General features: G+C 32.1%; 3 non-coding genes across 3 annotated transcripts; 1 reads left to right on the top strand and 2 right to left on the bottom strand.

The window, feature by feature from the left end:
• Positions 1-10,595: 10,595 nt before the first annotated feature.
• On the bottom strand, positions 10,596-10,668 carry TRNAF-GAA (transfer RNA phenylalanine (anticodon GAA)). Its single transcript has one exon. It is a non-coding gene; the product is annotated as a tRNA-Phe (tRNA).
• Positions 10,669-12,504: 1,836 nt separating this feature from the next.
• TRNAT-UGU (transfer RNA threonine (anticodon UGU)) lies at positions 12,505-12,577 on the top strand. The gene has a single exon. It is a non-coding gene; the product is annotated as a tRNA-Thr (tRNA).
• A 1,105-nt stretch (positions 12,578-13,682) lies between these two features.
• Positions 13,683-13,770, bottom strand: TRNAS-GGA (transfer RNA serine (anticodon GGA)). Its single transcript has one exon. It is a non-coding gene; the product is annotated as a tRNA-Ser (tRNA).
• Between the last annotated feature and the right edge of the window lie 3,783 nt (positions 13,771-17,553).

Genomic DNA, 17,553 nt, shown 5'->3' with positions numbered 1-17,553 from the left:
GCTTACTAATAGGATGACCCATTACATTACAAAATTTTGTTTTAGCCAATGATCTCATTAGAGGAATAATGGGAACTATTGTATCAAGTTTTTTTATAACAATTTTAATAAGAAATGAATTTTGCAACATTTGACTTCGTACTACTGAAAGATTTAGTGGAATACTTAAAAAATAGCCTAAAAAGTGAAATGAATACTGAGATAATTCGTTTATATAGATCGTTTCTAGTCCAGCCCAAATATCAAAATGACATTGCCATAAATATATAAAATAGTATTTCCATTTATTTATCAAAAAAGGAGTATTCTTTAAAACCAGAATTGATTTTCCTTGATATCTAACATAATGGATGAAAGTATCCTTAAAGAAGAAGAAAGTATATGAACAATTCTTAGTAGATACTTCTACAAGATGTTTTATTTTTTCATAGAAAAAAATTCGCTCAAAAAAAACGCGAAAATGTTTTAACTGTAACTGAGAGGATTTGTTACGTAGAAAAAGAAAGATAGATTCATATTCCCATACATATAAATTATATAGGAACAAGAAAATTCTTCGATTCCTTTTTGAAAAAAAAGTAAAAATCCATTTTTTTGGAGGAAAAAGACTATTCCAATTATAATAGTAATAAAAAAACAACCTTATTAAATGAAAGAAAGAGACATCTTTTATCGAATATCGCAGGATTTGAACCAAGATTTCCAGATGGATAGGATAGGGTATTCGTATATCTGACTTATGATTTAAATATATCAGTTGATCTTCGAAAAAGGGAAAGATCGAATGAATTGATTGAAAATTTTTATAAGATTTTACGATTTCTAATCCCCTTAAGGAAGAGCTAAATAATTGTAGAGAAAATAGAATCTCCACGACGATACCAAAACCTTCTAATATTATTTGAGAAAAAAAATGATAATTATAACCCACAAAAGTATTTTTTTTAGAATCATTAACAAAAAGAATGAAATGAGTCTGTTGATACATTCGAGTACTTAAACGTTTTACAATTAGTAAACTAAATTTATTGTTATAATCGACATTTTCTATAAAAAAGGACTCATGAGCATAAGCTAGTCCATAAATAGATTCCCGAAAAAAAAGTGGGTATAGGATGTCCTGGTATCGAGATCTACGGAGTTCTAAATATGCTTGATATTGCTCCATTAAAAAAAAAAAAGTCTATTTGGTCAAACAAAGAATCAGAGATTCATTGGATTATCAAATGATACATAGTGCGATATGGTCAAAACAGAAAATTATAGGTATAAATATATACCTAGAGAAGTAAAACCCATTAACGGACTCTCTCTAATCGATTTTTTGCCTAATTTTTGTTCTAGGATAACGAGCTAATTAAGAATCCTTTATTTTTTTTTTACCTAATCGCTCTTTTGATTTTGGAAAAAATATCTTTATCAATATACTCTTTCTTTTACACATTTATCGCTACCCCAAAATACCAAAAGATAATGGAAAATAGCTATATAGTTAGGACTCATAACAAAAATAAACCATTCACCAGAAAAGCTTTTCCCACATCAAGCACTAACCTATTTTTAACGTACAATTAGATGGGGTAATGATCCAAATAAAAAATAAATGAAAGCTCGATGCTTTTTGTTTCCCTATTAGAATTAGAACCACCAAGTTCTATCCCTTTATTAATCAAACCCAACGGAATTTTTTTTGTTACGAGCCAAAAATTCAAACAAAAATTTGAGCTGGATCCTAAAAGAATGAAATATTTTTAGAATTCTTCATTGATACGACATGCTACTTTTTCCAGTCATTCCTTTCTGGATCAGTCGTGGTTTTACAAGCTCTACCGATAGTATCGACGAACCCATTGCTTCATAGAAATGCGTAAAAAATAGAGTCGCTCTTAAAAGCCGAGTACTCTACCATTGAGTTAGCAACCCCATTACAATTTAAAAAATAAGGTGGATATTTATACCCAATCGCAATCAAAAAAATAAAATTACAAAATTGAATTGTCTAAAAAACTAAAAAAAGATATACCACCTATTTAAATACTATGTTCTTGAAATACTATGTTAGAGTTATCCATTATTATTATATATATAAGACTATATATATATTGGTATATATAGATCTAATATTTTCGTATATATATTCGTGTTTACCTTTCAATTCACTTACTTATTCATTAACAAAGTTTTTCTTGTTTGTCTCGCAGAAAGAAAACCAATGAACCTACCATTTGATGAAGTAATAACGCCTATTTAACGTAAGTAAGGTGATCAATTTATTCACGATCGGATTATATTTATTTGATACAGTGTTGTCAATATTAGTATTGAAAAAAAAATACAATCGAATAAATACAATCGAATTAATAAGATTTTCAATCTTATTAATTCGATTATTAGTATTATGTTAGAATTACTTATAAGAAAAATTATTTAAATATATATATATCTTTTTTTATTCTAAAATGATATTCTAAACTAAAAAAACGTATAAAATTATAGAAATATAGAAATCAATAGGAAAATACAAATTTCATATAGAAATGGAACAACTTCCCTATTATGTGAAATTCACATCGAAAAAGGCAATAGCCAGTTTCCCTTATAAATTGTAATCACTTTTTTCGTAAAATATCGTCTACTTACTATGCTTCTATTCCAATACGAAAGATAGAAATCTGTTTAATAATTAAGTATCTTTGTATTCGGCTCAATCCTTCTTTTAGGAAAAGATTGTGCCGAGTTTAATTGCAATTAATCCAAAGTATCCATTGCTTCGAATTCAAATAGTATCCATTGCTTCGAATTCAAATTTGATCTCCTTCCATACTTCGCAAGCAGCAGCTAATTCAGGACTCCATTTGCTAGCCTCACGGATAATTTCATTACCTTCACGAGCAAGATCACGTCCTTCATTTCGAGCCTTCACACAGGCTTCAAGAGCTACTCGATTAGCTACAGCACCTGGTGCATTTCCCCAAGGGTGTCCTAAAGTTCCTCCGCCAAATTGAAGTACGGAATCATCTCCAAAGATTTCGGTCAGAGCAGGCATATGCCAAACGTGAATACCTCCCGAAGCAACAGGCAGAACACCTGGTAGAGAAACCCAATCCTGAGTGAAATAAATACCACGACTTCGATCTTTTTCAACAAAATCATCACGCAGTAAGTCAACAAAACCTAAAGTGATATCTCTTTCCCCTTCAAGTTTACCTACTACGGTACCGGAGTGAACATGATCTCCACCAGACAAACGTAATGCTTTAGCTAATACACGAAAGTGCATACCATGATTCTTTTGTCTGTCGATAACTGCATGCATTGCACGATGTATATGAAGAAGTAGACCATTATCTCGGCAATAATGAGCCAAGCTAGTATTTGCAGTGAATCCCCCTGTTAAATAATCATGCATTACGATAGGAACGCCTAATTCTCTGGCAAATACAGCTCTTTTCATCATTTCTTCGCATGTACCCGCAGTTGCATTCAAGTAATGCCCTTTGATTTCACCTGTTTCAGCCTGTGATTTAAAAATCGCTTCAGCACAAAATAAGAAACGGTCTCTCCAACGCATAAATGGTTGGGAATTCACATTTTCATCATCTTTGGTAAAATCAAGTCCCCCACGAAGACATTCATAAACAGCTCTACCATAATTCTTAGCGGATAACCCCAATTTAGGTTTAATAGTACATCCTAATAGGGGACGACCATACTTGTTCAATTTATCTCTCTCAACTTGGATGCCGTGAGGCGGACCTTGGAAAGTTTTAATATAAGCGGTTGGGATTCGCAAATCCTCCAGACGTAGAGCACGCAGTGCCTTGAACCCAAATACATTACCGACAATAGAAGTAAACATGTTAGTAACAGAACCTTCTTCAAAAAGGTCTAAAGGATAAGCTACGTAAGCAATATATTGATTTTCTTCCCCAGCAACAGGTTCGATGTGATAGCATCGTCCTTTGTAACGATCAAGACTGGTAAGCCCATCGGTCCACACAGTTGTCCATGTACCAGTAGAAGATTCGGCGGCTACCGCAGCACCTGCTTCTTCAGGTGGAACTCCAGGTTGAGGAGTTACTCGAAATGCTGCCAAGATATCAGTATCTTTGGTTTCATACTCAGGAGTATAATAATTCAATTTATAATCTTTAACACCAGCTTTGAACCCAACACTTGCTTTAGTCTCTGTTTGTGGTGACATAAATCCCTCCCTACAACTCTTGAATTAAGAATTCTTGAAACAATAAGGTCTACTCGATATGACTTAGGAGTTAATGAAATCTTTTACAAAAATCAACTACTATTATCAATTAATCCCAAAGGTTCGTTATGTTATTATTAAATTAAACGATGGTATTTGATTTGTCAAATACATCATTATTGTATACTCTTTTCTATGTATGGCGCAACCCAATCTTTTTTTTTTTTCAATTTGATCTTATTTTTTAATTTTGAAATCGAAAGATCTAATCTAAATAATAATAATAATTTATTCTTAATCTTGACAGTGATATATGTTGTCTATGTAAATCCTAGATGTAAAAATAGGCAGCTTTCTCCCCGGAAAATAAAAAAAGAGGTCAAAAAATAGGGAAACAGAGGGTAAGTCTAAAAAATTGTCTACTGAGGAAATACGAAAGCCAATGATAAAAAAAATGAATTCTAAATTAAGGTACAGGTTCGAATTCCATACAGAATATAGATGATATTTTCTAGAATGATAGAAAAAAAGAAAAGACTTTCGAAAGATTTTATCCAATTGAAATTTTCAAAATAACTGCAGTAAGCTTAAGAATTCAATAATTGAATTTGAATAAGTAAGTAAACAGTTAAAGAGGATTGATGGAATAGTACCAAAAAAATGGAGTACTAACTCCCATTTCTTATTTCTTTTTGAATTAACCGATCAACTTGCTTTCTTATCGAACATTTCTTTTTGATTTAAAAACTTTTTCGGAAAAAAAAATTGGCTTTTGATATGCGAATAAATCCTCCTACTTCCGGTCCTGAAGTTTCTTCGATTGAAAAAAAAAATCTGGGACATATTGACCAAATAATTGGTCCGGTACTAGATGTAGCCTTTCCCCCGGGGAAGATGCCTAATATTTACAATGCTCTGGTAGTTAAGGGTCGAGATACTGTTGGTCAACAAATTAATGTGACTTGTGAAGTACAACAATTATTAGGAAATAATCGAGTTAGGGCTGTAGCTATGAGTGCTACAGATGGTCTAATGAGAGGAATGCAAGTTATTGACACAGGAACTCCCCTAAGTGTTCCAGTAGGCGGAGCAACTCTAGGACGAATTTTCAACGTGCTTGGAGAGCCGATTGATAATTTAGGTCCTGTAGATACTCGTACAACATCTCCCATTCATAGATCTGCGCCTACCTTTATACAATTAGATACAAAATTATCTATTTTTGAAACAGGAATAAAAGTAGTAGATCTTTTAGCTCCTTATCGTCGTGGAGGAAAAATAGGACTTTTCGGTGGAGCTGGAGTGGGTAAAACAGTACTTATTATGGAATTGATCAATAACATTGCCAAAGCTCATGGAGGTGTATCTGTATTTGGCGGAGTAGGTGAGCGTACTCGCGAGGGAAATGATCTTTATATGGAAATGAAAGAATCTGGAGTAATTAATGAACAAAATATTGCAGAATCCAAAGTAGCTTTAGTATATGGTCAAATGAATGAACCACCCGGAGCTCGTATGAGAGTTGGTTTAACTGCCCTAACTATGGCGGAATATTTTCGAGATGTCAATGAGCAAGATGTACTTCTATTTATCGACAATATCTTCCGCTTCGTTCAAGCAGGATCTGAAGTATCTGCCTTATTGGGTCGAATGCCCTCTGCTGTGGGTTATCAACCCACTCTTAGTACTGAAATGGGTTCTTTACAAGAAAGAATCACTTCTACCAAAGAAGGGTCCATAACTTCTATTCAAGCAGTTTATGTACCTGCCGACGATTTAACTGACCCTGCTCCTGCTACGACATTTGCACATTTAGATGCTACTACTGTACTATCAAGAGGATTAGCCGCCAAAGGTATCTATCCAGCAGTAGATCCTTTAGATTCAACCTCAACTATGCTCCAACCTCGAATCGTTGGTGAAGAACATTATGAGACTGCGCAACGAGTTAAACAAACTTTACAACGTTACAAAGAACTTCAAGACATTATAGCTATCCTTGGCTTGGACGAATTATCCGAAGAAGATCGCTTAACCGTAGCAAGAGCACGAAAAATTGAGCGTTTCTTATCACAACCTTTTTTCGTAGCAGAAGTTTTTACCGGTTCGGCTGGAAAATATGTTGGTCTAGTAGAAACAATTAGAGGGTTTAATTTGATTCTTTCTGGAGAATTAGACGGTCTTCCTGAACAAGCCTTTTATTTGGTAGGTAATATCGATGAAGCTACTGCGAAGGCTACGAACTTAGAAACGGAGAGCAATTTGAAGAAATGACTTTAAATCTTTGTGTATTGACCCCCAATCGAATTGTTTGGGATTCAGAAGTGAAGGAAATCATTTTACCTACTAATAGCGGACAAATTGGAGTATTACCTAATCATGCGCCTATTGCCTCAGCTGTCGATATAGGTATTTTGAGAATACGTCTTAAAGACCAATGGTTAACAATGGCTCTGATGGGGGGGTTTGCTAGAATAAATAATAATGAGATAACTGTTTTAGTAAATGATGCGGAAAAGGGTAGTGACATTGATCCACAAGAAGCACAGCAAACTCTTGAAATAGCAGAAACTAATTTGAATAAGGCTGAAGGCAAGAGACAAACAATTGAGGCAAATCTAGCTCTTAGACGAGCTAGAACACGAGTAGAGGCTATCAATGTTATTTCATAACAAGTTGAAATTGATGCGTCCCAATATCCGAAAACAATAAAAAGAAAAAAGAAACAGTCAGAAGAAAAAAGTAAGTAGAAAAGCTTATTAGATACCACAGTCAAAGGTATCTAATAAGTTATAACTATACCTTACCTACTATTGGATTTGAACCAATGACTCCCGCCGTATGAAAGCAATACTCTAACCACTGAGTTAAGTAGGTAATTTAGGACTCCTCCTCAAAAAAAAAAAAAGAAGAGTACCCATCTATCAGATTAATTGATTATAAATGTAAAATTACTGATAAGCAATACCAACCCCCGTTCAAGGGATTCGATCATGTAATATTCATCTTGACAAGCAATTATCTTCATACTATGATAAAATATGTATCAAAAACACAAGGGCTGTAGCTCAGTTAGGTAGAGCACCTCGTTTACACGAGCGCCAATGCTTTTTTTCAGAGGAGTTCATCTTGTAATTAAAAAAGTTTATCTTATAGTAAGAAATCGGTGTCTTACTCCATTTTAAGGAACAAAACAAGAGAACACTAGCCTGACAAAGGGTTTAGCCATAAAATCGAATCCATAATTGATTTGAGATATTGATAAGGTGAATACCCATTTCTCGTCAATGCTAAACATAAAGGGTATAGGGACCTAAAAAAGATTATCTTTTCTTCCTATTTTATGAACTTTAAGGTGTATGAAGTGTCATTTCTTATCTTCTATTTTAATTTTAGTAGGTGGATAAAGAGTCCATTTAACTTAAGTTGATCTAGGCCAGAAGCAGACCTACGTCAAGATAATCCTTCTTTGAAACACTTTGGTAGTGCTCTTTGATTGTTATACAAATAAAAAAGAAGAGCATAGGGAATCATCTCTTTATTCTTTACTGTAAAAAAAAAAAAAGATGGTGGACTAACTAATATTTTTATCAGTTAATGAAAAAGCTCAATGCAAAAAAAAATGCATGTTGGGTTTTGAAAACAATTTAAATCATTTAGATAATAATTAGTTTGATCTGTTTTACCGAGAAGGTCTACGGTTCGAGTCCGTATAGCCCTAATATTCCTACAGATACTAATAATATTAATACTATTTTGGATCGAATAGATCTCATTACTAAGACTATTACTAAAAAAAAAACAATTTGTAACTTTCTATTCGAACATATTCATATTCGATAGAATAATATTAATATTAGTATATTCAGCTAGTCTAAAAAAATGGAGACTTTAGACTAAAAATGAAAATGAATTTGGTATATTTTCTACATTCAGAGGAGTACTTTTATGTTTCTTCTTTACGAATATGATATTTTTTGGGCATTTCTAATAATATCAAGTTTGATTCCTATTTTGGCATTTCTAATTTCTGGAATTTTAGCCCCCATTAGCAAGGGACCGGAAAAACTTTCTAGTTATGAATCCGGAATAGAACCAATAGGCGATGCTTGGTTACAATTTCGAATCCGTTATTATATGTTTGCTCTCATTTTTGTTGTTTTTGATGTTGAAACGGTTTTTCTTTATCCATGGGCAATGAGTTTCGATGTATTAGGGGTATCCGTATTTTTAGAAGCTTTCTTATTCGTGCTTATCCTAATTGTTGGTTCAGTTTATGCATGGCGAAAGGGGGCATTAGAATGGTCTTAATTCTTGACTATTTAGACAATTAGAAAAAAAAATATTGAGACAATTATGAATTCCATTGAGTTTCCCTTACTTGATCAAACAACCCAAAATTCAGTTATTTCAACGACATTAAATGATTTTTCAAATTGGTCAAGATTATCCAGTTTATGGCCGCTTCTTTATGGTACGAGTTGTTGCTTCATTGAATTTGCTTCATTAATAGGATCACGATTCGATTTTGATCGTTATGGACTAGTACCACGATCGAGTCCTAGGCAGGCGGACCTAATTTTAACAGCGGGCACTGTAACTATGAAAATGGCCCCTTCTTTAGTTCGATTATATGAACAAATGCCCGAACCTAAATATGTTATTGCTATGGGAGCCTGTACAATTACGGGGGGGATGTTTAGTACCGATTCTTATAGTACTGTTCGAGGCGTAGATAAGCTAATTCCTGTAGATGTATATTTGCCGGGCTGTCCACCTAAACCGGAGGCCATTATAGATGCTATAACAAAACTTCGTAAGAAAATATCTCGAGAAATATATGAAGATCCAATGAGTTTTCAACGAGAGAATAGATGTTTTACTACCAACCATAAGTTTCATGTTGGATACAGTACTTATACTGACAATTATGGTCAAGAATTTTTCTATCAACCGCCATCTACTTCAGAGATATCGTCTGACACATTTTTTTAAAGTACAATAATAAAAAGCAATTCCTTTTTTAAAAATTTCATCGTATTTTAAAAATTTCATCGTAATAGAAAATACTAATACCAAACTCATAAAAAAAATTTAGGAGAAGCAAAAAATGCAAGGTCGTTTGTCTTCTTGGCTAGTCAAACATGGACTAATTCATAGATCCTTGGGTTTCGATTACCTAGGAATAGAGACTTTACAAATAAAGCCCGAGGATTGGCATTCCATTGCTGTCATTTTATATGTATATGGTTACAATTATCTACGTTCTCAATGTGCCTATGATGTAGCACCCGGAGGACTCTTAGCTAGTGTATATCATTTTACAAGAATAGAGTATGGTATAAATCAACCCGAAGAGGTATGCATAAAAATATTTGTATCAAGAAAAAATCCCAGAATTCCTTCGATTTTTTGGGTTTGGAAAAGTGCGGATTTTCAAGAAAAGGAATCTTATGATATGTTGGGAATCTCTTATGATAGTCATCCGCGTCTAAGACGTATTTTAATGCCCGAAAATTGGATAGGATGGCCTTTGCGTAAAGATTATATTGCTCCAAATTTTTATGAAATACAAGATGCTCACTAAATGATAAAAATAATAAACTAATCCAAACTTCTGCAACCCCAGTCAAAGAATATAAGTACATTCTGTTATAGATCAGACAAAATAATTGATTGACATTAAATCAGGCAGAGTAATGGAAGTTGCATTCAGATATTATTATGTGAGAAATCACAAAATTCAGAAATAATAGAATGAATAATTATAGGGTTTAAAATAGGATGGATAGGAGTTTCTTAAGATTCTAAAACAAAAACAATACTGAGTTCTTATCAGCCAAGCCAATAAAAGAAATAGGATGAACTGCAAAAATTCTTTATCTTTATAATAAACTAATTCTTTATCTTTATAATAAACTATATAACGTGCACATCACCATCAATTATACGGCCACGAAAAAAAAAACACAAAGAAAAGGGCTCGATTCTATTTTGGTAATCCTTCTCAGATGAATTCTTAATATTCTCACTCCACCCCAGAACTTCGACTTTTAGGTCTTTTAACCAACTAATTAAACCACTCGAATATTATGGAAATAGAAACCTTTTTTTGTATCGCAGAAAAAAAAGGAAAAAAATAGATAAAGAATTCATTATCTATATATCTATATCTATATATATATAGATACTATAGATAAGCGAATATACCTAATAAAAAATTGCATCTATTCTTTAATCATCTAGGAAAAGTATATCTACAGATACCTAAATAGATCAAAGAAATATGTTATGTATCAGAATCTAGAAGAACACAAATTTGTATGAGTATCTATCCCCCATATTCATTAAAATGAATATGGGGGATAGATACTCATACAAATGAATCTTGTGTCAGGAACCAGATTTGAACTGGTGACACGAGGATTTTCAGTCCTCTGCTCTACCAACTGAGCTATCCCGACCATTCTTGAAGCTTAATACTTTGATTTTAAAAGATTTTTAAAATCTATGTTAATGAATCTATATCAACTAAGTAAAAAAAAAGTTTGTAAGTGAGTTTCCGCAGTAATAATTATTTTTTATTGTTAATCGTTAATTACGCATATGAAAATTCCTTGCTAAAAAATAAGATATTAATTTATACATTTCTGATTAAAAAAAATTCTATGTGTTTCACATATATATTTATATCTATTCCAAAACTCGTCCCTTGTCATTATGATAGATAAGAAAATTATGATAGATAGGAAATTGATGAAAATAAAAATTCCAATTTCGTTGGGAAATAATAAATCGAATAAAACACATAAATAAGGACTTCAAGATAGAGAGGATATAGGAAAAAAATTAGAAAATGAAAAAGTATTTTTGGGGATAGAGGGACTTGAACCCTCATGATTTCTTAAGTCGACGGATTTTCCTCTTACTTTCAATTTCATTGTTGTCGGTATTGACATGTAGAATAGGACTCTATCTTTATTCTCATCTGATTTATCAGTTCTTCAAGGGTTTTAGCCGATTATGATGAAGTGAATAATTTCATCAATAAATATTCCATCTTTTCTTCAACTTCGAATTGATTTGATTCACATTTTTCATTTGTGAATATTTTTATCACAAATAGATCTTCAATAATAAAATAAAAAGTAACAAATTGAAAGAGTATTTCAGTATATATATATGTTTCTAAATGTTTATCTTTGATCCATTCCTGTAATTTTGGTGAAAGGATTCTTTTACTAATGCAATAAAAAAAGTCGTCAATTTCGTTTGTTAGAACAGCTTCCATAGAGTCTCTGCACCTATCCCTTTTTTATTATCACTTTCTGAATTTTTATTTGTTTTCAGAAAACAGGATTTGGCTCAGGATTGCCCATTGTGAATTCCAGGGTTTCTCTGAATTTGAAAATTATTACTTGGTAAGTTTCCATACCAAAACTCAATCCAATTAAGTCCGTAGCGTCTACCAATTTCGCCATATCCCCATCTTTTTTTTTATTTGAATCTGATTATAATAGAATGCTTTTTTTTTCATTTCTATTATGAGAATTATGCGGGAACTTTTGAATTCATTAAATACATATTATTTTATTAAATATTAAAAACCCCTTTCTCCAATTTTATAGATTTTATTTCATCTATATTGGATACCTTTATTTGTTTGAATCAGAACTAATTCTAATATCTATATATTAACAATTCAATATACACAGATATAGACCACATATCTACTTATCTTCTATGTACCTACTTATCTTCTTTTTTCATACAATTTAGAATACTCGAATGGTCGATTCTTTTTTTTTTTTTGTTTTTGCTTAAAAAAAAAAAGAAAATAAACAATCCATTTATTCATATACAATTTATATAACTAAAACGAATCTAGTGGCTAAAAAAAACCATTCTTTTAATTGAATATAATATAGAATTAGACATTTACTTAGAAATATGGAATTCCTTAATAAATATTTACTAAAATTTATATTTATTCAAATTTACTTTAAGTACTAATAAATAATCTTTTTGAAAGAAATCAATTTAATAATATATATCTAGAATAGTAGATCGAAATAAATTATATTAAATAAATTATATTAATATAATATTAATTATTATCTTGCACTTTATGTTATCAGATAAAATAAATAATAGAAATAATAAAAATTGGGTTTGATTTTCTATATTTTCTTTCTCTATTTTTGATGTTTGTATTAATTTGAATTTTGTTATAAATAACTAAAAATTGATAACTAAGATCCCATTCAATTCTTCTGCATATGTATATTTCGTTTACATTAGCCGGTTTAGCTCAGAGGTTAGAGCATCGCATTTGTAATGCGATGGTCATCGGTTCGAATCCGATAACCGGCTTTTCTCTATTTGTTTTTTACATAATTGATAATATCTTTTTTAGAAATAAAAAATTGGGAGAGTTCGATCTCTGCGGAAGAAATCAAGAAATTAACCTACTTTTTTGTATTCTTTTATATACAATAAATTCGGATATTGATAAAATTCATCTAATTCTTCTTTGTACTATAAAACTTTAGTAGATTTCGCTTCATTTAGAATTCTATAATATTTTTCATTTCGTTTAGTTTTCATTTCGATTTATAAGATTTTTCATTTTAAAAAAGGAGTTTTTATGTCACGTTACAGAGGACCTCGTTTCAAAAAAATACGTCGTCTAGGATATTTACCAGGACTTACTAGTAAAAGGCCAACAGTCAAAAACGAATTTCGAAATCAATTGCGCTTCAGTAAAAAATCTCAATATCGTATTCGTTTAGAAGAAAAACAAAAATTGCGTTTTCATTATGGTCTTACAGAACGACAATTGCTTAAATACGTTCGTATCTCCGGAAAAGCTAAAGGATCAACTGGTCAGGTTTTATTACAACTACTTGAAATGCGCTTGGATAACATACTTTTTCGATTGGGTATGGCTGCGACTATTCCTCAAGCCCGCCAATTTATAAACCATAGACATGTTTTAGTTAATGGTCGTATAGTGGATATACCAAGTTATCGTTGTAAACCTCAAGATATTATTACAGCAAAGGATGAACAAAAATCTAAAACTCTTATTCAAAATTATTTTGATTCAGCCCCCCATGAGAAATTGCCAAATCATTTGACTGTTCACCCTTTCCAATATAAAGGTTTAATTAATCAAATAATAGATAATAAATGGGTTGGTTTGAAAATAAATGAATTACTGGTTGTAGAATATTATTCTCGTCAAACTTAAACTTAACTAAAATAACAAGAGTTTTTTTTACAAGGATTTTCTGCTATTCATATATCATAGACATGGATATGCGAAAATTTTTATTCCTTGCCCACCCGTTATCCACTATTTTTTGTATTACCGAAAAATGAGGAATATAAAGTTGTCCATATCAACAAACAAATTTGAAATATGAAATAATGGTATGCATTGGGATGAGTAATATTGATGAATTTGGTAAAGATTCGGAAAGAGAGGGATTCGAACCCCCGGTAAACAAAAAGCCTACATAGCAGTTCCAATGCTACGCCTTGAACCACTCGGCCATCTCTCCTATATAATGATGCCCAGAAACCGGTTGAATGTTGAATAGTGAATCAATCCTATTTTTCATAAATGCATAAAACCTATTCAAACTATAAAAATACAAAGTAAAATTAAAAAAAAACCTCCTACAAGGTCTTAGGATAAACAAATTTGATTGATGAGTTCATTTTTACGTTATTTCGCACTGTATTATAATTATACAATTCCTTTATTTGTGGGATTGATTTCTCACACCATGATTAATTAAATTATAGAATGGATTTCTACCTATGCCTAGATCTCGGATAAATGAAAATTTTATAGATAAGACCTTTTCAATTGTAGCCAATATCTTATTACGAATAATTCCGACAACTTCAGGAGAAAAAAGGGCATTCACTTATTACAGAGATGGTGTGATTTGATTCCATTTTTTTTGACCGATTTCGGTCAAAAAAAAATGGAATGGAAAAACCCCACGCGTGTTGAAGGTGAAATTTGTAAATAAAAGGATTAATTCCTTCTGTCGTGTATCCTCGATTAATGAAGCCTTATATGCTTGAATTTTAGGTTTCTAGTATTAAGCGAAAGGTTATACCTATACTTATGGGGTTAGGTCAACCCCAAATTACTAGTACTGATAGGCAACATTGGGAAAGAAGCACTACGCTTGGGAATCAAGGACACGAAAACTTTGTATCTATCTATATCCATGGCTTATCGAGATTGGGACTAACAGGAATGGTTGGGACAATAAATATCCATCTCGTTCATATTTTGGATACCCATAGAACCATCGAAGATTATTGAGGTGACTAATTCCAGGAAATTAAGCAGCGTAGAGGACAAAGAAATTGTTGAAGTTCTTATTTTTTTTTATCAAGTACCTACATACTTAATGTTAAGAAATAATTTTTGACAGGAAGGTTGGCTAGAGATTTATTGTAAAAACACTAGCTCTGTTCAGTTGAGAATGAGAATACTGGAATATTTTTTGATTTGATGGATTTTTCTCATTACACACATAAGGGGGGAGCCGTATGAGATGAAAATCTCACGTACAGTTCTGGAGCGGAGATTCTTTGAACCGAATGACGACCGTAACGGATGTCAGCTCAATCTGAAGGAAATTATGCAGAAGCTTTACAGAATTATTATGAGGCTATGCGACTGGAAATTGATCCCTATGATCGAAGTTATATACTTTATAACATAGGCCTTATTCACACAAGTAACGGAGAACATACTAAAGCTTTGGAATATTATTTTCGGGCGCTCGAACGAAACCCATTTTTACCCCAAGCTTTTAATAATATGGCCGTGATCTGTCATTACGTGCGACTATCTCCACTATAGAAAGAAAAAAGAAAAGAACAAGCAAATCCACAAATTTTAATATAAGAAATATAGAAATATAAATAATTATAAATAAGAAAGGCTTTCTACATATATATATCGTTCAAAACAACGATTTTTATCAGCTGTAGCAAAGAAACTTCATAGAAGTAAAAATATGAAGAAATCGATATGTCTAGATACCCTCTTTTTCTATGGATAAAAGATCTAATTGATAAAGGAAGCATCGTAAGGATCAATTAACACGGTTTTCAATCGATATAATAAAAACTGCTTCCTTATCTCATGATAAATAAAGAAGTCAGGAATCCACTTATGTAATAAAAAGGATCCCCTGGTATTTTGAGCAGCGGTGTAGTATCAAATCCCAAAGATAGAAAGTATTTTCTCTTTACTTATAAGAACTTATAAGATAAGAAAGAAAAAACTTTTACCAAGATTCTATAGAAATGAATCTATCATATATTTTTGTATATGATATATAAAATCGAGATAGTTACCTTTCAGAAAATTAGAATTAGGGCGTTAATGCCAATGCTTGATTCCCTTTTCTGAAGGTAGGAGAAAAGATAAAACTAAAAAAAAAGATGAAATTCTTTGAAATTCTTTATTTATTAGTAAAAATGAAAGTTTGAAACTCATATTAATAATTTCTTTTTTTCTTTTAGTTAACTTCAAGATAATAGAACAAAAAAAGAATTGACTACTGAGCCGTATGAGTCAGGAAATTCTCAAGTACGGTTCTAAGGAAAGGAATTGACTCACCTATTTCGACCGAGGAGAACAGGCCATTCGGCAGGGAGACTCAGAAGTTGCGGAGTCTTGGTTTAATCAAGCCGCTGAATATTGGAAACAAGCTATAGCTCTCACCCCCGGTAATTATATTGCAGCACAGAATTGGTTGAAGATCACAGGGCGTTTTGAATAAGAACACTCTGTTTCTTTTTTTTCTTATATATTTATCTATCTATATAAAGATATAGATAGATAAATATATATTGTTATAAATTCTTGTTTCTTGTCCCTATCAAATTCAAAAATCATTTCTATAGGAACGACCAATCACATAATTTAAATATATCCCTTCTAATTTTGTTCGATTTTGTCTAGTATTTCATAGAAATAAACGAGATGTGGATACAGTAGATAATTTTCTCCTTTTTTCTGTTATTTAAACTAATATTCAATCAAATTAAGAAAAGAGACCTTCAAAAAAAGAAATAAAATATAGGTATATTGCCTAATAATGAATGCTAATGCCTGCTCAATTTGAAATAGAGTACATACTTATACTTTATCTAAAAAAAAAAATAAAATCTAAGGAATAGAATTAGAATAAAATCTGAATACATTTGATTAGGCTGCACGAAAAATTATTGAACTTCCATTCAGAGTTCCCAAAAAGGTCTTAGAAGATTAAAATAGGTCCGTTGAGCGCCTCACTCTTATGTCATAATAGATTCGAACACTTGCCCCGAATTGACTTCGAGATCATAATTGTTCTAGTGAAAAACTAAAGAAATGAAATTTACTAAGATATCCAATACATGAGAGATAGGAGAGAACAAAACTCAATAGAAACATCTCTAATAAGTTCACTAATTCTGTTTTATGTTGGCAGGTCTCTTTGTATGTGTTGTCTGGAAAGAGGAGGACTCAATGATTATTCGTTCACCGGAACCAGAAGTTAAAATTTTGGTAGATAGGGATCCTATAAAAACTTCTTTTGAGGAATGGGCAAAACCTGGTCATTTCTCAAGAACAATAGCTAAGGGACCAGATACTACTACTTGGATCTGGAACCTACATGCTGACGCTCATGATTTTGATAGCCATACTAATGATTTAGAGGAGATTTCCCGAAAAGTTTTTAGTGCGCATTTTGGCCAACTCTCTATCATCTTTCTTTGGCTGAGTGGCATGTATTTTCATGGTGCTCGTTTTTCCAATTATGAGGCATGGTTAAGTGATCCTACTCACATTAGGCCTAGTGCTCAGGTGGTTTGGCCAATAGTGGGTCAAGAAATATTGAATGGTGATGTAGGGGGGGGGTTCCGAGGAATACAAATAACCTCTGGTTTTTTTCAGATTTGGAGAGCATCTGGAATAACTAATGAATTACAACTCTATTGTACTGCAATTGGTGCATTGGTCTTTGCAGCCTTAATGCTTTTTGCTGGTTGGTTTCATTATCACAAAGCTGCTCCAAAATTGGCTTGGTTCCAAGATGTAGAATCTATGTTGAATCACCATTTGACAGGGCTCCTAGGGTTGGGGTCTCTTTCTTGGGCAGGACATCAAATACATGTATCTTTACCGATTAACCAATTTCTAAATGCTGCAGTAGATCCCAAAGAGATACCACTTCCTCATGAATTTATCCTAAATCGGGATCTTTTGGCTCAACTTTATCCGAGTTTTTCCGAGGGAGCAACCCCATTTTTTACCTTGAATT

The sequence above is a fragment of the Vigna unguiculata genome, unplaced genomic scaffold, assembly GCF_037176805.1.
Source record: "Vigna unguiculata cultivar grain cowpea cultivar isolate G323 ecotype 2 unplaced genomic scaffold, ASM3717680v1 ptg000134l, whole genome shotgun sequence".
In the NCBI taxonomy this organism is placed as follows: Eukaryota; Viridiplantae; Streptophyta; class Magnoliopsida; order Fabales; family Fabaceae; genus Vigna; species Vigna unguiculata.
The sequence above is the reverse complement of the archived record's forward strand: the minus strand, read 5'-3'. Positions and strand labels throughout refer to the sequence as shown.